The 26,221-nt window shown below is 32.9% G+C and overlaps 1 protein-coding gene and 1 long non-coding RNA gene across 2 annotated transcripts in view; one reads left to right on the top strand and one right to left on the bottom strand.

Annotated features, from left to right (window-relative positions):
- Positions 1-26,221, bottom strand: part of LOC143078596 (tonsoku-like protein) — a 157,090-nt gene that overhangs the window by 37,193 nt on the left and 93,676 nt on the right. The window lies entirely within an intron of this gene.
- LOC143079622 (uncharacterized) lies at positions 5,268-19,199 on the top strand. Its single transcript, XR_012979448.1, has 2 exons — positions 5,268-6,298; positions 18,659-19,199. It is a non-coding gene; the product is annotated as an uncharacterized LOC143079622 (long non-coding RNA).

Below are 26,221 nucleotides of genomic sequence, written 5' to 3'. Positions count from 1 at the left end.
TACAAATTAATTTATAGATATATACAATTAATCGAACATCTATAAATGTGTTAAACTTTTATTCCAACTTCATGTAGTTGTAGCTACAAACATATTTTATGCAACATTAATCAATATGTTACACTTTTCCTCAACTCTTGTATAGATTCAGCTACAAAAATATTTTTTTGTCATGCATCCGATTTCACCTTGAGAGATGCACACGCCTGATGAAGCTAATTTGTTTAGCGAAATATTGCGTATTTCTATTTAACATCTAATAGAACTTTTTAATGTATTAATTAGTGTGTTTAAGTTATATTCTTAGACATTTATATATATATATGTACACAGCCATGTATCACCATCATTGATGGCGATCCGATGGATACATCTGTTGTAGGGTTGTCACTGACTCAGACGTACTTATATCTATAATTATTTTCTGTGACTGTATCTTACATTAATTTGTAGGATCCTTTACTATAGATAATTTAGCTGATCTGTAACAATAACATCTTCATGCCTTATATATCATGTACTGCAGTACGCCGCTAGATTAAAACTGACGTGGAAAGGTAACACACGGCCAGCGAAAGCTCTATTTTTAAGAGCCCAGGTGGTCGTGTGGTCTAGCGGGATATATATATACATGTTTATTTATATTTCTAGTCAGAGTTGATCATTTTTACAGGATTAAGAAAATACAAGAGTGCTCACGCTGAAATGTCTCGCCTTTTTTACTAATCATTGATATTATGTTGATAGTCCTAAATAAAAAGCTTTATTACAACTGTCACATAAACACAACATTAACCAAGAAAACTAAACATTGATCAATAAATGTTGCACTTTATAAATACAGCCGTTTCTAAAAACACGCCTCTTTTGGGGAGATCTTGAATATTCATAGAAAATTAATTTTGTTTACATACTGGTTCCCAGTTATGCTCTCTGTGTTCCATCTCACAGAGACACTATGTGGGAATGCTACCAGTAAATTTACATGTGCATATTGTTTACATTGAAATCTGTGGCAACCTTTCATTCGAGGTAGGGGTAGTAAAGAAAATTAGTGTTAGTTTAAACTCTGAGAAGTTCAGGGCATATAAACGTTGAAAATATGCTGCACAGCCCTATATTTTGACCTTTGAAAAAAATTGTAGTGCATATGAACTCTCAATTCTAGGATAAGATTTTATTCAAAACTTCATAGTAAAAGTTGTACAGTTTCAGCCGTTAAAGGAGTTCCTATGGGAAATTGCATTGTTAATATTTACAGAATTGCAACCAATACCATGAAAATGAGGTCAAGGTCAGATGAACCATGCCAGGCTGACATGTACAGCTAACAATTTTTCCATACAACAAATATAGTTGACCTATTGCTTATAAATGGAGAAGAACAGACCAAAACACAAAAACTTAACACTAAGCAATGAACCGTGAAAATGAGGTCAAGGTCAAATAAAACCTGCGCGACTGACATATAGATCATAAAATATTTCTATACACCAAATATAGTTGACCTATTGCATATAGTATTAGAAAACTAGATGTGTCAAAGCGATACGAATGGCCCCGTCCCAAAAAATTGAAAAATCTGCAATTTCAATAACACATGTGAACACAAACATGATGGTAGTCTCACATTGATATGTTCATAATTATAAATTAACTGTTAACAAAACTCAGCTGAAAATGTGGAGGCCTATAGAAACCAGGTGCTCCGCAGGGCGCAGCTTTATACGACCACAGAGGTCGAACCCTGAACAGTTGGGGCAAGTATGGACAAAACATTCAAGCGTGATACAGCTCTGAATTTGGATTGTGATCAAATTTTTGACATTACATGGGTTTTTTTACACAAAACAAATGTCAAGATTTTACAAATCAATTAAAGATTTCTTCTTATTTAAATCAAAAATTAAATAGTTGACACAGCATAGGTTTCTGACACAGAATGAATGTGGTCTAATGAACTTAAAAGGTTTTTTTTGCCTTTGAGCAATTCACTATGCTGTTGAATATTAATCCTCTCAAAAAAATGTTTGAAGAAATTTTCTTTTTATTTATGAAATCTGAAATGAGAAAAATTTAACCCCCCCCCCCTTTTTTCACATCCCCGTTTCCCTTTTTCCAAAACTGATATCAATTCAAATTTCTAATGGAGTTTGCAACAATAACTACTCTTTTAAATACATCATAAAATATTAAAATGTAAAATAAAGTGCTTGTTATCACTGAATGGTAAAGATTGGTTGGTAGTAAAAGTGAATATACATTGTTTATTGTATAAAACAATAAAAAAAACTTCATCAGCAACATTTTATATTGGCAAATTTCCAATGAAGTTATTTACATAAAGTTATTGGCAAATAAAAATAGAAAATGACATCATAGTCATGTCTGGCAAATTTCCAACATACATTATCTAAAACATTTTAGATAAGATAAGGAAAAAAAGCTTCATCAGCAACATTTTATATTGGCAAATTTCCAATGAAGTTATTTACATAAAGTTATTGGCAAATAAAAATAGAAAATGACATCATAGTCATGTCTGGCAAATTTCCAACATATATTATCAACTACTATTCTATACAAAGAAAGATAACTCCAATTGAAAATTAATTGCTATTGCACAATATTGTGCAATTAGATATTTCTTGCTATTGTGCAATACTGTGCAATTGAAAATTTCTTGCTATTGCACAATACTTAATATGGAATCCTGATTTGGACCAACTTGAAAACTGGGCCCATAATCAAAAATCAAAGTACATATTTAGATAAAGCATATCAAATAAGCCCAAGAATTTAATTTTTGTTAAAATCAAACTTAGTTTAATTTTGGACCCTTTGGACCTTAATGTAGACCAATTTGAAAACTGGACCAAAAATTAAGAATCTACATACACAGTTAGATTTGGCATATCAAAGAACCCATTTATTCAATTTTTGAAGAAATCAAACAAAGTTTAATTTTGAATCCCCATTTGGACCAACTTGAAAACTAGGCCAATAATTAAAAATCTAAGTACATTTTTAAATTCAGCATATCAAAGAACCCCAAGGATTCATTTTTTGTTAAAATCAAACTAAGTTTAATTTTGGACCCTTTGGACCTTAATGTAGACCAATTTGAAAACGGGACCAAAAATTAAGAATCTACATACATAGTTAGATTCGGCATATCAAAGAACCCCAATTATTCAATTTTTGATGAAATCACACAAAGTTCAATTTTGGACCCTTTGGGCCCCTTATTCCTAAACTGTTAGGACCAAAACTCCCAAAATCAAACCCAACCTTCCTTTTATGGTCATAAACCTTGTGTTTAAATTTCATAGATTTCTATTTACTTATACTAAAGTTATGGTGCAAAAACCAAAAATAATGCTTAATAGGGCCCCTTTTTGGCCCCTAATTCATAAACTGTTGTGACCTCAACTCCAAAAATCAATCCCAACCTTCCTTTTGTGGTCATAAACCTTGTGCTAAAATTTCATTGATTTTTATTTACTTATACTAAAGTTATTGTGCGAAAACCAAGAATAATGCTTATTTGGGCCCTTTTTTGGCCCTTAATTCCTAAACTGTTGGAACCAAAACCCCCAAAATCAATCCCAACCTTCCTTTTGTGGTCATAAACCTTGTGTCAAAATTTCATAGATTTCTATTCACTTAAACTAAAGTTATAGTGCGAAAACCAAGAAAATGCTTATTTGGGCCCTTTTTGGCCCCTAATTCCTAAAATGTTGGGACCAAAACTCCCAAAATCAATACCAACCTTCCTTTTGTGGTCATAAACCTTGTGTTAAAATTTCATAGATTTCCATTCACTTTTACTAAAGTTAGAGTGCGAAAACTAAAAGTATTCGGACGCCGGACGACGACGACGACGACGACGCCGACGACGACGACGACGACGACGACGCCGACGCCAACGTGATAGCAATATACGACGAAAAATTTTTCAAATTTTGCGGTCGTATAAAAAGTCTGTGAAACTGTGATTTTCGACAATTTTCAAAGTTGGGAACAAAACTTAAACTTGATCTGTAACTCATCATGAGTAACTCACATACCAAAATTCAGCCAAATATCTGAAAGCGTTTAGTAAAAAGTCTGTATAACTGTTATTTTCAACAATTTATCGAAGTACAAAGCCAGTAATTTCTGCAAAAATTAGCGAAGCAGAACAAAACTTAAACTTGACCTGTATCTCATCATGATTACCTCACATACCAAAAATCAGCCCAATATCTGAAAGCGTTTAGAAAAATAGTCTGTATAACTGATTTTCAAAGTTGTAAACCCTTAATTTTGGCAAAAATTAATGGAGAGGAACAAAACTTAAACTTGATCTATAACTCATCATGGTTAACTCACAAACCAAAAATCAGCCCAATATCTGAAGGCGTTTAGAAAAAAAACTTCATATAACTGTGATTTTCAACAATTTATCAAAGTCCTAAGCCAGGAATTTCAGCAAAAATTAGCAGAGCGGAACGAAACTTAAACTTGATCTGTAACTCATCATGGTTAACTCACAAACCAAAAATCAGACCAATATCTGAAAGTGTTTAGAAAAAAACTCTGTATAATGGTTTGTTGCAGAATGACGGAATTTCGGACAAGGGTAAAACTATATAGTAGACCTATTGCATATAGTATAAGAAAAACAGATCAAAACACAAAAACTTAACTATAACCACTGAACCATGAAAATGAGGTCAAGGTCAGATGGACATGTATACCTTACAGTCTTTCCATACACCAAATACACTAGACCTACTGCTTATAGTATCTGAGATATGGACTTGACCACCAAAACTTAACCTTGTTCACTGATCCATGAAATGAAGTCGAGGTCAAGTGAAAACTGTCTGACGGGCATGAGGACCTTGCAAGATACACATATATCAAATATAGTTATCCTAATACTTATAATAAGAGAGAATTTAACATTACCAAAAATCTGAACTTTTTTTTCAAGTAGTCACTGAACCATGAAAATGAGGTCAAGGACATTGGACATGTGACTGACAGAAACTTCGTAACATGAGGCATCTATATACAAAGTATGAAGCATCCAGGTCTTCCACCTTCTAAAATATAAAGCTTTTAAGAAGTTAGCTAACTCCGCCGCCACCTTTATAAGTGTGAGATAAGCTTTAGTCATTCTGAACTAAAAAAATATTTTAAATTTAAACTTTATCATAAATTTAAACAGATAGGTGTACACATTAAGATTGACTAGTGCATTGACCTCTTAGATAACAAGCTGTACACAGATTAGTTTTGTTATAAAATCTGTGAGTTGTCAGTGAACACTGACTAGTTTTCTACATAATGATTGTTATTTTTATTTCTATGCTTGTGATTGGGATTGCAAATGGATTCCTTCTGGACAGCAAGAATACCTCTTCATTAACAGGAAAACCTTCATACCTAACCACACCAGAATATTATGAAGACAAAAGTAAAATCCGCCATGACCAAGTAATATACCGTGAGCAGCAGGAGAAAACACTTGACTTGTTAACCAATCAACTGCAACAAAAGTTTGATATAATTGAACAAATCTTAGCAGCACAAACATCCAACAATGAACTTAATGAAACAAAGAAAACAATAGATGCCTTGGAGCAAAAATTTGAACTGAAGTACAATGCTCTCCAAGCTAAATTGATCGTCAAGGAGCAAATGTACAATGAGCTAGCTGATAATTTCACCAAACAACAACAAGCTTCAACTAGCCAAGAACAGAAAATTGCCAATCTGCAGCAAGACTTGCACAAACTTGAGACTAAGTGTAATGCTAGAACAAATTATGCAGTGAACCAAACCCTTGTTCTTGAAGAGAAAATTGGCAAACTGGAGCAACTCAAAAACATTGATCAGCTACAAACTCTCCAAACACTACAAGGACAAGTACAAACATTTGATTCCAGGATAAATTTACTGACCAGCCATGAACAGGCAAGGAATCAAGACTTTCTAGCTTTATATAATCTGACCACATCATCAAGGCATGAATTGGAGAATAAGATGAATAATAAATTTCAAACCATTGAAAAGAATCAGAACATGTCTACAGAAATGCTCAAACAGAAACAGCACCAAGATTTTCAAGTTTTAAGTAATCTGACATCCGAATCCAGGAATGAAAATGAAAAACTGACCAACCGTACCATGAAAGAAGTAAATGAACTAGCTAAGCATACCATTAATGAAATTAAACAAATGGGAAGTCAGCACACTTCATATTTCGACAGGTTTCAGGAACACCTGGATAAACTATTACAGAAAGGTAAAACGCTTAACAAATATTTGAAATACTCAGCAAAATTCGAATTCATGTTATCTGTGCCAAGTGATCCACCCTATTTATTTAAAAAACTAGAGGCTCTCAAGAGCCTGTGTTGCTCACCTTGTTCTATGTGCATATTATATAAACTAGAGGCTCTCAAGAGCCTGTATCGCTCACCTGATTCTACTTGGGTTTTTGAAATCATATAAAAAAATATAAAATTTGGCTAAAAGTGACAACACAACCTCATTTATAAGGAAAGGAACATGTTTAATTTCATTCAAAAGTCCCCCACTGGCGGCCATCTTGGATGACGGATCGGCTACAAAGTAACAACACTTGGTCAGCACCTCATAAGGAACATTCATGCCATGTTTGGTTTTATTCCATTCAGTGGTTCTCTAAAAGAAGTTATTTGTATGCATTTCCCATAGGGTCCTATGTTAAACTAAGTCCCCTGCTGGCGGCCATCTTGGATGATGGATCGGCTACAAAGTAACAACACTTGGTCAGCACCTCATAAGGAACATTCATGCAATGTTTGGTTTTATTCCATTCAGTGGTTCTCTAAAAAAGTCATTTGTATGCATTTCCCATAGGGTCCTATGTTAAACTAAGTCCCCCGCTGGCGGCAATCTTGGATAATGGATAGGCTACAAAGTAACAACACTTGGTCAGCACCACATTAGGAACATTCATGCCATGTTTGATTTCATTCCATTCAGTGGTTCTCTAAAAGAAGTCATTTGTATGCATTTCCCATAGGGTCCTATGTTAAACTAAGTCCCACGCTGGCGGCCATCTTGGATGATGGATCGGCTACAAAGTAACAACACTTGGTCAGCACCACATAAGGAACATTCATGCCATGTTTGGTTTCATTCCATTCAGTGGTTCACTAGAAGAAGTGATTTGTATGCATTTCCAATAGGGTCCTATGTTAAACTAAGTCCCCCGCTGACGGCCATCTTGGATGACGGATCGGCTACAAAGTAACAACACTTGGTCAGCACCCCATAAGGAACATTCATGCTATGTTTGGTTTTATTCCATTCAGTGGTTCTCTAAAAGAAGTCATTTGTATGCATTTCCCATAGGGTCCAATGTTAAACTAAGTCCCCTGCTGGGGGCCATCTTTGATGATGGATCGGCTACAAAGTAACAACACTTGGTCAGCACCACATAAGGAACATTCATGCCATGTTTGGTTTCATTCCATTCAGTGGTTCACTAGAAGAAGTGATTTGTATGCATTTCCAATAGGGTCCTATGTTAAACTAAGTTCCCCGCTGGCGGCCATCTTGGATAATGGATCGGCTACAAAGTAACAACAATTGGTCAGCACTCCATAAGGAACATTCATGCAATGTTTGGTTTCATTCCATTTAGTGGTTCTCTAGAAGAAGTCATTTGTATGCATTTCCCATAGGGTCCTATGTTAAACTAAGTCCCACGCTGGCGGCCATCTTGAATGATGGATCGGCTACAAAGTAACAACACTTGGTCAGCACCTCATAAGGAACATTCATACTATGTTTGGTTTTATTCCATTCAGTGGTTCTCTAAAAGAAGTCATTTGTATGCATTTCCCATAGGGTCCTATGTTAAACTAAGTCCCCCGCTGGCGGCCATCTTTGATGATGGATCGGCAACAAAGTAACAACACTTGGTCAGCACCTCATAAGGAACATTCATGCCATGTTTGGTTTCATTCCATTCAGTGGTTCTCTAAAAGAAGTCATTTGTATGCATTTCCCATAGCGTCCTATGTTAAACTAAGTCCCCCGCTGGCGGCCATCTTGGATGATGGATCGGCTACAAAGTAACAACACTTGGTCAGCACCTCATAAGGAACATTCATGCCATGTTTGGTTCCATTCCATTCAGTGGTTCTCTAGAAGAAGTTCAAAATGTAAATTGTTAACGCCGACGACGACGGACGACGCCGGACGCCAAGTGGTGAGAAAAGCTCACTTGGCCCTTCGGGCCAGGTGAGCTAACAATGGACACAGATAAATTCATGACAAAATTGTTTAATCATGATGTGTTTGTAGATCTTACTTTACTGGACATTCTTCTTGCTACAATTATCTCTATCTATAATGAACTTGGCCCAGTAATTACAGTGGAAAATATATTCTAAAAATTTACAAAAATTTACAAAAATTTATGAAAATTGTTAAAAAATTACTATAAAGGGCAATAACTCCTTAAGGGGTAAACTGACAATTTTGGTCATGTTGACTTATTTGTAGATCTTACTTTGTTGAACATTATTGCTGTTTACAGTTTATCTCTATCTATAATAATATTCAAGATAATAAGCAAAAACCGCAAAATTTCCTTAAAATTACTAATTCAGGGGCAGCAACCCAACAACAGGTTGTCCGATTTGTCTGAAAATTTCAGGGCAGATAGATCTTGACCTAATAGATTATTTTCCCCCCTTGTCAGATTTTCTCTAAATGTTTTGGTTTTAGAGTTATAAGCCAAAATTTACATTTTACCCCTATGTTCTATTTTTAGCCACGGCGGCCATCTTGGTTGGTTGGCCGGGTCACTGGACACATTTTTAAAACTAGATACCCCAATGATGATTGTGGCCAAGTTTGGTTTAATTTGGACCAGTAGTTTCAGAGGAGAAGATTTTTGTAAAAGTTACGACGACGGACGCAAAGTGATGGGAAAAGCTCACATGGCCCTTTCGGGCCAGGTGAGCTAAAAAGTGCTTGTAATCAATGAATGGTAAAGATTGTTTAAATTCATTAGTTGGTAGTAAAAGTGAATATACATTGTATATTGTATAAAACAATGATTTAAGTTGATTCAACTACTATTCTGGACAAAGAAAGATAACTCCAATTTTCAAAGAATATTTCATAAAAACTGTGCAATGGAAAATTTCTTGCTATTGCGCAATATTGTGCAATTAGATATTTCTTGCTATTGTGCAATTGAAGATTTCTTGCTATTGCACAATACTGTGCAATTGAAGATTTCTTGCTATTGTGCAATACTGTGCAATTGAAAATTTCTTGCTATTGCACAATACTGTGCAATTGAAGATTTCTTGCTATTGCGCAATACTGTGCAATTGAAAATTTCTTGCTATTGCACAATACTTAATATAATAATGTTGGACCCGATTTGGACCAACTTGAAAACTGGGCCCATAATCAAAAATCTAAGTACATGTTTAGATTCAGCATATCAAAGAACCCCAAGAATTCAATTTTTGTTAAAATCAAGCTAAGATTAATTTTGGACCCTTTGGACCTTACTGTAGACCAACAGGACCAAAAATTAAGAATCTGAATACATAGTTAGATTTGGCATATCAAAGAACCCCAATAATTCATTTTTTGATGAAATCAAACAGTTTAATTTTGGACCCTTTTGGCCTCTAATTCGTTGGGACCCAAACTCCCAAAATCAATCCAAACCTTTCTTTTGTGGTCATAAACCTTGTGTTAAAATTTCTTAGATTTCTATAAACTAATACTAAAGTTATTGTGCAAAAACCAAGAAAAATGCTTATTTGGGACCTGTTTTTTGCCCCTAATTCCTCAACTGTTGGGACTAAAACTCCCAAAATCAAACCCAACCTTCCTTTTGTGGTCATAGATCTTATGTTAAAATTTCATAGATTTCTGTTTACTTATACTAAAGTTAAATTTAGTGTATATAAGAAAATCCAAAATACACCGTTTGATGAGAAACGTACAGATAATGTAATAGGTAACAGGTGAATATACTATTAGTATCGGTATCGGGTTCGACCCGGAACTTGGTTATTATTGGCAATACTAGAAGACACCCGTGAAATCGCTGGTCCCTGACTGATTATGACCCTTGTATGAAGCAAATCCTAAATACACTGTTTGGTGGTGCGCCTGTCAGATGCGAAACGTACATATAGGGTATAGGTAACATGTAAATATACTATTGGTATCAGTATCGGATTCGACCCGGAACTCGTTAAATATTGGCAATATTAATTATTGGGAAAACAAAAGGGTCTGGAGTGGTGTAATTTTTAATCAATACCATTGTCCTATATTAACTATATATAAAGTTGAATTCTTTGATTTGTCGTTTTTACCCGATGACGGCTGACAAATTGGACCTCGTTATTTTAGTATTACAGATAAATTATGTGGAAAACAAAAGTGTCTGGAGTGGTGTAATTTTTAATCAACACAATTGTCCTATATTGGATATCTATAAAATTAAATTCCTTCATATTTTTTATATGTCATTTTTCATTATCCCATGATGGCTGACAAATTGGACCTAGTTATTTTAGTATTATAGAGGATTGTCATCTGATAAGTCATGCCGATTATAGGATGCACAGTTGTCTCTCTTCTCAGACTTTAAAATTCATAATTTAACTATCTCGAATGGATAAATCCGATAATCCACTTGTATCAATGTAATAATATATACATATATACTTGATAGGGTATACTGAAAATTTCACCCCTTTACATCTAGAATGGTAAAAGTGACGCCAACAAAATTCAAGCTTGAATTGTGTTTTGTGGTTATAAGCATTGCGTATAAGTTTCATAAAATTTGGTTCAGGCAAACTAAAGTAAGAGAACAGAAATCAATTTTGGGATGTATGGATGTACGTACATGTAAGGGACGTACATACTTACAGAAAAAAAACAAGGATAAAACTCAATATGTTGGGAGAATAACAATAGTAGTATGACCTCAGGAATAAAAAAATTATATACACTAGATTCATACAATGTTGATCTGAGGTGCTTATAACCCTACAACACATGTTAGTTGCTGCTGTGTAATTACCATTGAGGCAATGTTATTTGAAATTTTTGTTTTAAGCCATTTATTTGATATACTAGTAATCATTGCATCAGTCTTAGGACGACACATAGTAAATTATACATGTAGGTCAATCTTAAAGAATCAAACTGCCCCAGGAATAAAGTGTGAGGATAAAAAGTTCTGGATCCGCCACTGCATTGTTAAGCACTTACAGAAAGTCATTTTGCTAGTACATGGACAAATGTTATTAAATCATTTTTTACAGCAATTGTCTTTAGCTTGATCTCGGTCTTGATACACTGAACTATAATATTCTAAGAAGTAGATGATGACTCGGTTGCCTTTAAATTATATGGATGCTATGGTACTAATTGTCATTAAAACGTTTTTCTGTTGTCTGTTGTCAGTTTGATACACTTGAGCATGCTGAACAAGTGAAGGTCCTAATATCCACAGTGGAATGTGAACCATTTAGTATTTAAATAACAGAAGTTTTCAAATGATGTTTGCTGGGAACAGTATATCTAACATAATAATAAATATGTTCCTGATGTTTGGCATCAAAACTTTCAGATCGATGTCAGTTTTGACAAAAACAATACACTTTTCTATTAAAGCAGAGACATATAATACAATATGTATTATATGTCTCTGATTAAAGCCAGTATTTACCTTTACATGTTCTTGGCGTGAGACATAAGCCATATAATTATCGATTATTTTATATTCTATCACCTGTGTATTGTTAAAAAAAATCAAACCATTATCACTTGTCAATTATCTGACAAATTGGTCAAATATCAACTTGTTCTGCATACCAGACTCTTTCGATATTCTCGGGCTTTTACTTATTCAGTAATAAACATTTGTAAATATCGTACACAGTAAAAAATAGTGCGGGAAAATGTTCATTCATGAAATATTCATGAATGAAACGCTGTCTCGCGTAGATTTCTTTTGATTTTCTCTTCAGCCAATGGCCGATCCGCAAAGTAGTGTTTGTGATACTTATTTGTAAAATGAAGTTAAATTCCTCTGAATTGTCGGTGAACATTCAATTTCATTCCTTTTTTATTCAAGCTGTAATCTTTTCAAAGGAGTAGCAACTCAAAATATCCAAGAATCAGAATTCAAACACTAGTACTACATTATCTTGGAGCAGAACATTGTGATAGTCTGTCTCACTGGAAGATGAGGCCGATGACTATGGAAAGTAGCTATAGCAAGCTATAGCAAACTTTCCAAAAATGACTATTTTTTAATAATAAAAAATATTTATTAATATTAAATATTCAATTTATTAATAATATTTAATATTAATAAATGATTTATCTATATTAATAAATAGGGAATAAATTACACAGCTGTGTGCCATACAAGTCAGCATATATAGAAAAACAGTTAAAATTGGTGGATTTGAAATAAAGAATAATTATTGAATCAATTAGTTTAAATGCAAAACAGATATTGTTTACGAAAAAATATTAATTAGTAGTCAATATATTAGTGTTGAAAATAAACCAGATATAGTCAAAATGCCGGCCACTATAAGAAAACAACGTGTCAAAGGTTAACAGATCATAAATAATCCTGATGAAAACAATAAATGTGCAATAAAAAACAATGTTGACAATTTTAATTCCTAATTACTAGTAATTCATATAACAAAAGTTACCCTGGTCTCATGAAAATATAACCACATTGTTTTGAACTTTTGTAAACTTTGTGTTTAAACCAAAATTTCAATATGGCCGTGCATGGTCAGGACTACTTTTGTAGTTCTAATAATGGAACCTAGTGTACATTTTTTCACAAATTCATATGCTTAATGCTACCTGAAGACTATAACTAGGCAAAATTAACCCTGATTATACAATATAATACAATATTACACACATAAAAAGGGGTAAGCAATTGTATAGGAACACTAAAAATTATTTGAGCCTTGCATGTGGGTTCCGGTTGTAACGAAAAAGAGATTTTTTCCCACTTTTTACTTTTAAAAGTGAAAATAAAAATAGACAAAACCAAACTATAACCTATAAGTATGATTTTACAAAAGTTATAAGAAATTTAATGAATCATATACTTTTTTCCACATCGTCCACAAGCCATTTTCATCCTGAAAATTTCAATCTTCATATGACATTTTTATACGACCCCAAAAATTTAGGTATCAGGTCTGTTCGCGCCCAATACACTTTTGCACCCTTCACGTTCCCCCCTCTCACGTTCGCACCCAAGGTCCGTTCGCACTCTTACACGTTCGCGCCCAATTTTAATTCAAATTCCAATTGAATAATTGGAAAATCATGATTGTTGTTTTAAATTGCTTTGGTGTAAATACTGAATGTATTTATAGCTTGGTATTAGTAAAACATTGAAAATTTTAAATGAAAAACACAAAAGATAATTGTTTTTAACAGCTTTGTCCCTTTGATCTGAAACATTGAAACAATAAAATATAGCAATACACTATTATAACCAAAACATGATAAAATTTATTCAACACCCAAAAAAAAAAACGTAATCAGAATCTCACTTCATTTTGAAACAAGTCAATATGAAACAAAGTTATAGCAATACACTAACCAAAACATGATTACGAGTTATTCAACACAAAATAAAACGTTGACAGAATCCAACTTTATTTAGAAAGGATTATTTTTTTTTTAACAATACACTATCCATAAGATTATTAAGATTTATTCAACACAAAAAAATAATGCTGGCTCACTTTATTTTGAGACAATGGCAACAATTATACTTATAAGAATACACTTGCCAAAACTTGATTACAAAGTTATTCAACACAAAACCAATTAAAATTAGGCGCGAACATGTAGGGTGCAAACGGACTTTGGGTGCGAACATGTAGGGTGCGAAAGTGAAAGGGGGCGAACGTGAGTGGGTGCGAACGTGAATGGGCGTGAACGGACCCGGATTCAAAAATTTACGGGATCGTATAATGGTATGATGTCGTCGTCCGAAGACACATTGGTTTCCGGATAATAACTTTAGTTAAAGTGAATAGATCTTCATGAAATTTTTTCAGAAGGTTCAATACCACAAAAGGAAGGTTGGGATTGATTTTGGGGACGAAGGTCCCAACCAATTAGGAATTAGGTGCCCAAAAGGGGCCCAAAACAAGCATTTTTCTGGTTTCAGGATAATAACTTGTGTAGAAGTATTTCAATTGCTCTGAAATTATACCGCAATGTTTAAAACCACAAGTAGAAGGTTTGGATTCATTTTAGGGGTTAAGAGGCCAAAGTTTAGGAATTAAGGGCCAAAAAGGGGTCAAAACAAGCATTTTTCTAGTTTCAAGACAATAACTTGTGTGTAATTGTATTGATCTTTCTGAAATTGTACCACAATGTACCATATAACAAAGGAGATGCTGGGATTAAATTTTGGGTTAATTGCCCAAAATATGTAGGAATAAGGGGCCAAAAAAGGGCCAAAAAGAAGCATGTTTCTAGTTTCCAAACAATCATGACAATAACTTGTGTTTAAGTGTATGGATCTCTCTGAGTTTGTACTACAAGGTTCAATACTACAAAGAAAAGCATTGGATTGAGTTTAAGGGTTATTGCTCCAAGGGTGTTTCAAAAAGATGGGTGGGGGGGATTTTTTGTTTACCATTTTTTGAAGGGCTTCCTTTTTTTTCAAAATTTTTCAAGTTTTGAATTTTGAAAAATTTCAAGAAATCTCTAATTGCACAGTATTGTATGTATTGTGCAATAGATTTGTATATTATGTCAAAAATTTGATCACAATCCAAATTTAGACAGAACCAAGCTTGAATATTGTGACCAAATTTGCCCCAACTGTTCAGGGTTCAACCACTGGGGTCGTATAAAGCTCGCCCTGCGGAGCACTTGGTTAACCCTTTCCTCCATGGATTTTTTTTTTAAATATACTTGATTCGCATAGGATTTTTTTCAGTAAAAAAATATCATCTGGTTTAAAGTGTTAATTCATTGTGAAAAAGAAATATTTCATCAATGAAATTCAAATCAGATATTCTCATGAATCTCCTTTTCATATTGGATACAAATTTTTTTAAGTCTGATGCAGACATTTTCAAGTCAAAGCATTTCAACTGAGGTACTACACAGGCGTCAAAAGGTGTCATTATGGAATAAAGGGGTGTCAAAAGGCGTCATTATGGAGGAAACGGGTGTCAAAAGGCGTCATTATGGAGGAAAGGGTTAAGGCGGGATTTGGTGATAAATAACAACTGTCAAAGATCAAGATAACTTTTATCATTATAGTTATCATGTTTTTATATTGGATTATCATTTCTAATAACTATAAAATAAAATAACAAATTACCGAAATTATAATATCAAGGCATGCTGTCACTGTTAAAACAATATAGCGTATCGATAAATAGTGCAGGTAAAGTCCTGTTCTAACGACTGTGATGTAGATATTATTACACTGATTGGTGTAACGGTTTCCAGTCCCGTTAGTTTGTAGTCCCAGATGACATATAAATTATAAGATGTAGACTATAGATATTTTGAGAAGTGAATATATATATTTAGCTAGGCAAGTGAGATATGACATTTCTCTGCTAAATTAGATATTCATCAGGAGAGATTTAATTTTAGTTTTTGTGATAATAGACATGTATTACTCAATTTATTTCACTTGACTGGGCGGAGTTTAACTGGTTCGCTCATAATAAACCACTCCATCTATAGATAGGTGTTTTAGGATAAACTCATCAATGAAACGTCCAGTCATTCTTTAGTAATTCCTTTGAAAACACTGATAGGTGATTAGAAATCATTAATATTTATAAGGGCAATCATCCTAATCTTAATCCTAATCCTAATCCTAATCAAACATCTTCAAATAGACTGTGAGTGAGTGTCCATATGCAAAGTAAAACGTAAGCTCCGCCCGATCAGTTGAAATAACATTGGTAATACAAGTCTTAATCTGGCCACTACCGGTATATGAATATCAGTTTCAAAAAGATAAGGTAGGCCTGTTGGTCCTGTAAATTCTCCAAAAAAATAATTGTATATTACAATTTCTTTTCAAATTGTTATGCATTAACAGAAAAGTTTAAACTCTTCAAAAAAGTGAATTTTAGTCAAGCCTTGATGACTGTGAGCAAAAATGATCATTTTGGCTAAATTAACATAAAAACAATCATCGGCAATAATATTTTTTCCCCCAGTGAATTAAACTAATAGAAAACAGTAAAACTGTGAAAATATCTTTTGTGATACACTTTTTTTTTTTTTTTATAGCAGGTTCAAGTCAAACTGTAAAAGATTTTGTGTAATTTTGGCATCTTACTGAATGTACTTTTATTCCACAGCTGTTTTACCAATGAAATCAGTATCTTTTCATTTGATTCTAAAAATCAGAAACAGTGATACATTTTTTGTTTTAGAGACAATTTTGTCCCAATTGTAACCTCTCCTTATTTCATATGATGTCATAAGCAAGTCTTGATATAGATATCAGTTCAGAATCCCCTATTGTGACGACATTGTCTAGGTTAATTACTCAGATATCATTCCTGACTTTGCAAATATTTGTTAAAGGACAAGGTATGATAAGGCCTGTTTTGACCCCCTATTTTCTTATTTTTCAAATTCTGCTTTGGAAAGCTACTTATTATGTTAAAACATTCCCTGATGTGTGAAGTTTGTTTGGATGAACTTAATAAACAGCTGCGCCATGAGCGCATGATACGCCCGACGTCTTATGTGGAAGTCTTATGCAATAATCATAAATAGTTTATGAGAAAGTTTTAAGCAATAACCATATATTGTTTTAGAGACACGGCGGGACATGTGAAACCCCCCACCCTGTTTTTTTTTTTACAAAAACTAAATATTACCAAAATAAAATTTTGAATCAAAACCAAAAAGTATACAGATCTTTAGATTAATATATCAAAGAAGTGTGTAAAGTTTTAAGCACTAATCATAACTTATTTTTGAGATACGGCACAACATGTAAAAAAAACCCTCCCCCTTTTTTTACAAAATACTAATAACTCAAAAATGAAATTTTGAATCATCACCAAAAAGTATACAGATATTGAGATTAATATAACAAAGACATGTGTAAAGTTTTAAGCAATAACCATTAATTTTTTTTTGAGATATGGCGCGACATGTAAAAAACCCTCCCCTGTTTTACAAAATACTCAATAACTCAAAAATAAAATTTTGAATAATCACCAAAAAGTATACAGATCTTTAGATTAATAGAACAAAGAAGTGTGTAAAGTTTTAAGCAATAATCATAAATTGTTTTTGAGATACGGCACAACATGTAAAAAAAAACCTCCCCCTTTTTTTACAAAATACTAATAACTCAAAAATGAAATTTTGAATCATCACCAAAAAGTATACAGATATTGAGATTAATATAACAAAGACATGTGTAAAGTTTTAAGCAATAACCATAAAAAAAAATTGAGATATGGCGCGACATGTAAACCCCCCCCCCCCCCTTTTTTACAAAATACTCAACTCAAAAATGAAATTTTGAATCATCACCAAAAAGTATACAGATATTGAGATTAATATAACTAAGAAGTGTTTAAAGTTTTAAGTCATAATCAAGAATCATTTTTGAGATACAGTGTGACATGTGAAAAAAACACACCCCTGTTTTAGTTATAAAGTGCCGTAACTCAAAAAGTTTATATCTTATTTTCACCAAAAAGTATACAGATCATTTGACCATCATAAGAAACATGATATTAAGTTTCATGAAATTTGGATAAGTCGTTCTCAAGTTACGGTGCGACATGTTTACGCCGGACAGACGGACATCGGACATTTGTATACCATAATACGTCCCGTCAAAATTTTGACGGGCGTATAAAAACCTCTATTTTTTGCAACTGGGTGAGGTGAGGGGGGTTAACTTTGTTATTATTCAAATATTGTAATTATGAAAACTGTCTTAATCGCCATAATTTTTTCTGGGTCACTTAGACATGCTATTAAATTTCAAGAAAACAATGGCCAAAAATCGTTATTTTTCCTTCTTTTAATGTTTTTGATGCCTCACCCATTTTCTGAAATTAATGGTTTTGAAGTTCATCCAAATAAACTTCAAACCTATTTTAACGTGATAAGTAGCTTTCCAAAACAAAATTTAGAAAATGTGAAATAGGGGGGGCCAAAAACGGGCCTTTTTTATATAGATTAGACCGTTGGTTTTCCCGTTTGAATGGTTTTACACTAGTAATTTTGGGGCCTTTTATAGCTTGTTGTTCAGTGTGAGCCAAGGCTCCATGTTGAAGGCTGTACATTGACCTATAATGGTTTACTTTTATAAATTGTTATTTGGATGGAGAGTTGTCTCATTGGCACTCATACCACATCTTCCTATATCTACTTATCATAGCTTGTCCTTTAACACTGAAATTAAAATGCACTCTTAACTTTGCAAATATTTGCAAAATTTCAAATTACAATGAGCTTTCAAAAATAAACTAAAGGCATGTCTATGGAAGTACATGCAATGATTCCGATTGTCGATGGAAGTACATGTACTGAATTCTTTTCATTTCAGTTGTGGTCTCTGGTTGTACTACGTATGGGGGAGGTAATGTACCTGCTGGACCACTCAAGTTCCAAGACCTTAAAACATCTGTAGGTGTACCCAACCTGTCATCTTTCCAATCTACAGGAAAATTTACCTGCCTAGTTCCTGGACATTATCATATTGTAACAACAATTATGTCTACTCATAACAATGCAAGAATAGAAATAATGAAAAATTCTAATTCCATACACTGGCAATATGTGACAGGCCATCATGATGGTTACTGGAAACCAGGAAGTGCTGCTGTGGCTCTAGAACTAAAGACTTATGACACTGTGTGGATTAAACCAGAATCTACCTATGATATTTACCAGTCATGTCTTACTATCTTTAAAATCAACTAATGGATATTGAACTTAATCAGGATATGCAACTTTATATGTCAAATACTAGTGAAGATAACAATTATAAAAAAAATAGTCAAAGAATATGAATATGATGATAGAAAATAAATTTGATTGGAAACGTTCACAACTGCAATTTAAAAGAAATAAAAATAGGATCAACATCTTCATTTTAGTTAATTACAATTGTTAATCTTATCATTTGCTTAAAATAAATACACAAATGAAAAATTTAATTGATGTAAAAATCATGCATTTATACACTATGTGTACATAGTATTTACAAAAGGATCAATCTACTGGTCAGTGTATACATATGTAATTGAAGTGATGCAGTGGAGGACAGTTCCACCACTTTTATATCTGTCCCCTCTTAATAATACAATGTAAATATAGATTTTCCATGACATTAGTAAATTTCCTGCTATTTTATATATAACACGCTTTTTTGTATGGTTCACCAAACTTAACAGTAGAGTTATCACAGAAGCAGTTCAAAACTACAAAACAGTTTTAAGAGCTTTTTATATTTTTTTTAATTTCACCAAAGATTTTACCACAAGCGTAAATATACATTAGAATGTCAACTTAATTAAATCTTTCAGCAACATCTACCTTTTTTTTTATGTCTTCTATATAGTTGTTTCCCCTTTTTGAAATATTTGTTTACTTGTAAAATTGAGAATGGAAATGGGGAATGTGTTAAAGAGACAACAACCCGACAAAAGAGCAGAAAACAGCCGAAGTCCACCAATGTGTATAAATAAATAAAGATGTTTAGTAAGAAGAAAGAGAAACAAAGGATATGAGTTATCCATCCATAAGGCATAACACACAATTAGTACATGAATCACAAAAAAAAAACCTCTCACCTCACTGCAAGTTTAAGAAAGCCCCTAACATCAGCTTGAGTAAAAGTCTTTGCACAAATAATTTAGAAAGACTTTATTAGATGTAACACTACCAAATTGGTCCTGGTTCATATTTGGTTCAGAACTTAATGCAAATTGAAAGATGATACATGATCTCATAAGATTAAAGTAAAAGTATTGTGGTTTCATTATTATGTAAAGTTCGGTGATATTTGCCCAGCTACTTTCAGAGATGAAGATTAAAACAACAGTTTATGATAGTGGAAAGACAAAAATGGTTGCAAAGGCACACATTGCCATTAAGGCTGGGAAAGCTAAAAAAAATCAATGTACATGTTCATTTATATTTCTAGAGTCAGAGTTGATCATTTTTAAGAATTAAGATTAAGAAATAAAATTACCTTTAAAAGTGTGAGATAAGCTTTAGTCATTCTGAACTAAAACAATATTTTATATTTAAACTTTTATTATAAATTTAAACAGATAGGTGTACACAATAAGATTGACAAGGGCATTGACATTTTGGATAACAAGCTGTACACAGATTAGTTTTGTTATAAAATCTGTGAGTTGTCAGTGAACACTGACTAGTTTTCTACATAATGATTGTTATTTTCATTTCTATGCTTGTTATTGGGATTTCAAATGGATTCCTTCTGGGAGGCAAGAATACCTCTTCTTTAACAGGAAAACCTTCATACCTAACCACAGCAGAATATAATGAAGACAAAAGTAAAATCCGCCATGACCAGGAAACATACCGTGATCAGCAGGAAAAAAACTCTGAACTTATTAACCAATCAACTGCAACAAAAGTTTGACATTATTGAAAAAATTCTAGCTGCACAACCTTCACACAATGAATTAAATGAAACTAAGAAAACAATCGATGCCTTAAAGCAAAAGTACCATAATCTTGAAATGAAGTATAATGCAGTTCAAGCTGAACTGATGGTCAAAGAGAAAATGTATAATTCTGCAGTGAACAAAACCCTTGCTCTTGCTGGGAAAATCCACAAACTGGAGCAACTTCAAAATATCAATCAGTTACAATCTCTTCAAACTCTACAAGGACAAGCGCAAACATTTGATTCACAGATAAATTTATTAACCAGTCATGAACAAGCAAGGAATCAGGACTTTCTAGCTTTATATAATCTGACCACATCATCAAGACATGAACTGGAATATAAAATGAGTAATCAATTTCAAACCATTCAAAAGAATCAGAACCTAACTGTAGCAATGCTTCAACAGAAACAGAACCAAGATTTTCAAATTTTACGCAATTTGACATCCGAGTCCAGGAATGAAAATGAAAAACTATTCAACCATACCATGAAAGAAATTGAACAGATGGGAAGATACCACAACTCATCTTTCTTACTTTTTCAGCAAAATCTGGAAAAACAATTACAGAAAGGTAAAGTGCAATTCAAATGTTTGAAATACTAAGAAACATTAATCTATTTCTAATCCTTGCTAAGTTGTCAATTCCTCTTTTCATACTATAAATAATTAAATAAAAAGAAATGCTGGTCCCATTTTAAGTTTTCCACAATAAAATATCTCAAAAGTTTACTGCTTAAAGTTTTCACTTTACTACTTTTGATCTATATTAAGAACTTAAGAAATATTTGTATGATTATGAATTTTGTCCCAATTGTACCTTCTCCTTTTTTCATGTGATGTCATAAACAAGTCTTGGTACTGATATCAGTTAAAATTTACGAACTGTGATGTCATTGTCTTGGCCAATCACTCAGATAACATCCTGACTTACATATTTGTAAAATATTTAATTGAACTAAAATGAACATTTTAAAATAAAAGAATGTCTATCGAAGTACATGTATTGATTTCTTTTCATTTCAGTTGTGGTCACTGGTTGTATTATTGGTCATCCTACTATACCTGCAGGGCCACTCAAGTTTCATGACATTAAAACATCTGTTGGTGTATCCAACCTGTCATCCTTTAAATTTACAGGCAAATTTACCTGTCAAGTTCCTGGATATTATCATATTGTAACAACAGTATTGACAGATTATTCCGATGCTAGAATAGATATTATGAAAAATTCTAACAGCATACACTGGCAATATGTGACAGGCTATACTACCAGTCACTGGACACCAGGAACTGCTGTTGTGGCTTTAGAATTAAAGACTAATGACACTGTGTGGATTAAACTATATTCTTCCTATAATATTTTCCAGTCATGTCTTACTATCTTTAAAATCAACTAATGTAAAATACTTCAAAGTTCTTTGCCTCATAACATGTATCACTGAATTATAGAGTGATAGATTAAGATAACTAATATTTATCATATGTTTAGTAGTAAATACAGTAGTTTTGCATATTTGATAAATAGCCTGCTGTTTAATCCATATCGCGCAACTTTGATGCGCACCCTTTATCGCATACCCTTTATCACACCCCTACCCTTTATCGCATACCCTTTATCACACCATACCCTTTATCGCATACCCTTTATCACACCCCTACCCTTTATCGCATACCCTTTATCACACCCCTACTATTTAATTTTTTTATTTTTTTTACATTAAGTCAGTTTTATTTTTTTTTGGCTTAAGAAAAATTTTCCTCAAAATAGGTAAATTTTTTGAATGACGTCATTGTTTGGTATGTGACGTCACGAATGTCAAGTTTTCATATTGTATGTGACGTCACGAACGTCAAGTTTTCATATTTTTTGGCACACTAAATGCAACTATAAAAAATACAAAACACACAATTAAATAAATACAATAATAAACAAAATATTTTTAAAACAACAGCACGCAAATTGTTAGGTAACCCAGGTGCTTCGGATGAGCAGTTCTTTTAAGGCCTTTGAAACAAGACAAAAGTAGAACTGAAGGTAACCCAGTGCTATGGATCAGAAAAAAGTTCATATAATATAATACTCTTCTGTTGATATGACATATATGATACAGATTTTGCCATGTATTATTCTCTATATATTTACCATAGATGTGAAGAGTGAAGAGAAAGGAAAATTTAACTATGATTGAAGAATATGAATATGGTGATAACAAAACTTGAAAATGTACAAAACTACAGTTGTAAATTTAGTAATTGTAATTCAGTGTTTTTAATCAATTCAATAAAAAAAGATACAATACCATTATTTCATTTTGCTAGTTATAATTATCCCATTATAATGTATATTTATGTGCGGTTTGCGTATGATTTTTGAAGTATGAAATTTATTCTATTGTGTTTTCACAATAGCTGTAAACCGGTTTTGGCGGTCAGTAAATAATGAAAGTTTGCACGAGATTTAACTATCGAGGTTTGGGCAGTGACCATTATCGTACGTTTCCTTTGTATTGAAGTTTAATTTCATTATGTCTGATATCGAGTCTGATAAACTTCCTGATATGGAAGATGTAGAGATGCCAGGTCAAGCTGCTTCTGGTGAAATTACAAATGCTGATTTGTTGTCGCTGATGAAAACTTATTTTACCAAAAAGTTGCTAGGAATCGAGAGAAATTTTGCAGAAACCACACATGATCTTGCACGAAAGGTTCAGAAATCTGAGAGTTCCTTCAAGTTCAAGGGTAACAAAGTGCAGTTTGACTTAAATTCTGATTTGTTAAACAATATTGATATTGCTGTAGACTGTATAGAGCACTGCAGATATGAGAAGGCCGTTAGAGTGTTGAAAGAATCTGATCAATCTTTGAACAAAAGGAATACTGGTAAGCTGATTCGTATAGCTGATAAATCTGAAGGTGGGTGGAAAACTGTGGATGAGTATTTGTCTGATGGCGTGGCTTGTGACTCAGACGATGAGAAGCGCATTCAGGCAGCTGATGGCAGAGCAGTGAAGAAATTGAAAACCATGAAGCAGGATAAGCGTCAAATTCCCAAATTGGGGGATGAATCAGGTGTAGAAAAATATGAAATAATTTTACATACAGATGAAAATGATTTTTTGAGAATTTTTTTTAATTTTGTATTCGCTTCACCATAAAAGACCTAAAAGTACTAATGGCCTTAGGTTTTTAAAAATAGCAAAAATAGCAAAAAAGTAAACGGTCATGATACATATTCAAATTCATTTCTGAATAGTAAAATGAAAGCACTTCAGTTAACTGTGAATGTAGAATTTTTTGCAGTGTTAGAAAGTGGTGAAAATTCTAAAAAGGCTATCATTATCCCTTATGGTCCAGAAAATACTACCGTGCCACCTTAAATGCAAACCGCAAACAAACCAGAAGTTGATAAGCTAAAAGTCCAGAAACTATAATGACAATCGATTAAACAAAATCCAAACCGATTATCGACATCACCAGACCCAACCAGCTGATTTCCGATTTATTCCGATCATCGGAAACAACACTACTAATGACACTGTGTGGATTAAACTATATTCTACCTAAAATATTTACCAGTCTTGTCTTACTATATTCAAAATCAACTAATAAAACATATTTTTAAAGAGTGTGCCTTCTCAAATTATTACTGCACACAATGAGGATATGCAACATAAATTTGAAAGAAAGTGATCAAAACTACAATAGTTCAGATCATAAACATCAGTTTGAATGGTACATGAAGAATCACATTAATGCTAATTACATGTATATATATATATATATAAATTGAGCAATTTGGTATTATTGCCAATATGACAATCATCCACCAGTGTTATAATAAAGTGGTAGCAAGAGAGGCGAAAGATAACAAAAGAACATTCAAATTCATAAGTTGAAAACATTAAATGACAATGCCATGGGAAAAATAGAAACAACCAGAAGACAAACAAATTACTACACAAAAACACAACATAGAAAACGATATGCATGTCTAAATGGTATGAAGATATTGGCAGATGTGATATGAGTGCAAATTGAGACAACTCTCCATCCAAGTCACAATTTGTAAAAGTAAATCATTATAGGTCTTAGCACAGTCTTCAACAAGGAGTATTGGCTCACACTGAACAGCAACCTATAAAAGGCCCTAAAAATGACTAGTGTAAAATAATTCAAACAGTTGAACCAACGGTCAAATCTACAAAAACAAATAGGAAACACTATCTACAAAGTTGTTATTATTATTCTTATTATCTACAAAGTTTCATGACATTCTGTTGAGTGGTATCAGAGAAGTTGCTATGACAAGAACAGGACTGACAGACTGTAGTATATCAAGGAAAATAAGTTCAAAGGGGCATAACTCCTAAAAAAGAATTGAATCATAATTTCCTATTGCTATGCCCATCTACATAGCATGTCCTTATTATCCAAAAAGTTTCATGCATTTCTGTTGTGTAGTTTCAGGAGTATAAAATATAATACTTGTTTGTTAGTGTAATCAATTATGGATTATAGGGAAAACGGTAGTATTTAATTTTTCCAGCATTAGGTTGGCCTTTTGTGTACCCAAGGCAGGTGAAGGAAGTCAAATTAGGAGCGCTGTGATTGGATGTAAGGGTACAATATATTTTTTATTTATCTATGAATAACTGCAGTGTGTATTTACAACATAAATTTTGAAACCTATTGAAATATTTTCTAGAGAATTATTTGAAAAGACTTGCAAAATTTCATAAATTTGGTGCAAAATGACGGTGGGCATGGATAACATAAACAAGCTCCGTTGGAAGTTGGTCATGATACTATTTGGCTTTAATTTTTAAAACACAATAATAAAGTACTAACACAACATATAACGGTTTTATCAAAGTTTTTATCTTAAAAAGTTGTAAATTTAGAAAATGTTAATATTGTCGCCTATGGCAGAATAAATAGTACCATTTTCCCTATACTGAAGATAGCAAGGGAAATCAAAGTCACTAAGACTTCAATTCTTTTATACTATTTTGAAGCTTTTGATTAGTACATTTGATTTTTATCACAAAGAATAGAAATTTTTCACTGAGAACAATACTGTGTTGAGAAAAGTGCTGAGTCATCATGATAGGTCAAATTGATTGGTAATGATATAAAACTTTATTCTAGGATGTCAATACTAACTATATTGTGTAAAATGCACCATGTTATAGTTCTTTTGTATTTGATTTCACCTTTCGCAATGATTTTTTCAATTGGAAACACCAGAATTCAAGTCGCGACAAATATTTTTTACTGAAATGTTTGCCTTTTTTGCTGCGTAATTCCCTAAATGTATCACTTGGGTATTTCTGTAAACATAATCTATTAAAATGGGAAATTGTCTGGTTTAGTTTGTACTGTTTATGGAATTAGGCAATATTTGGTCACATTGGAAGCATTTTCAGTGTTAGAATTGTTCATCTAAGAAAAAAAGAGGCCCA

Source organism: Mytilus galloprovincialis, chromosome 6 (genome assembly GCF_965363235.1).
Source record: "Mytilus galloprovincialis chromosome 6, xbMytGall1.hap1.1, whole genome shotgun sequence".
Taxonomy (NCBI): domain Eukaryota; kingdom Metazoa; phylum Mollusca; class Bivalvia; order Mytilida; family Mytilidae; genus Mytilus; species Mytilus galloprovincialis.
The sequence above is the reverse complement of the archived record's forward strand: the minus strand, read 5'-3'. Positions and strand labels throughout refer to the sequence as shown.